Source organism: Eurypyga helias, unplaced genomic scaffold (assembly GCF_000690775.1).
Source record: "Eurypyga helias isolate BGI_N326 unplaced genomic scaffold, ASM69077v1 scaffold46327, whole genome shotgun sequence".
Lineage (NCBI taxonomy): Eukaryota > Metazoa > Chordata > Aves > Eurypygiformes > Eurypygidae > Eurypyga > Eurypyga helias.
The window spans coordinates 1-465 of NW_010264529.1; positions in this window are offsets into that span (position 1 = coordinate 1).

Below are 465 nucleotides of genomic sequence, written 5' to 3' on the forward strand. Positions count from 1 at the left end.
CCAAGCAGGTCACCTGTGCCCCCACGCGGCAGCGGGCAGGGATCGAGGGCAAGCGCCTGAGCCCTCTCTCACCTGGCGTGTCAGGTGCAGCTGCCAGGGCCCACCCGGCACCCTGATTTCACCTTTAATTTGCCTCTCAAGGGAGGGCAAGGGGGGTCCAATCCTGCCGGGCGGAAGGATACCCACAAAAGCAAGCAGACAGCACCCCCAGTTCTGGCTCGCTGCCCTGAGCTTTCTCAGAGATCTCCGGGCTTCACGGAGCCTCCCAGGACAGCTCCCCCTGCCCGTGGGCCCAGCAGGCCATCAGCACAGGGATGGCCATGGCAGAGTCCCCAGGGAAAGCTGCGCTCAGAGCGCTGGGAACGCTCAGCCCAGGTTTTGTTAGGAGCAGAGGGGTCAAGCAGGAGGGAGAGAGGAAGAACTGTGAGCAATCGACTCGACCGCAAGGAACCGGCGCTGGTCAAG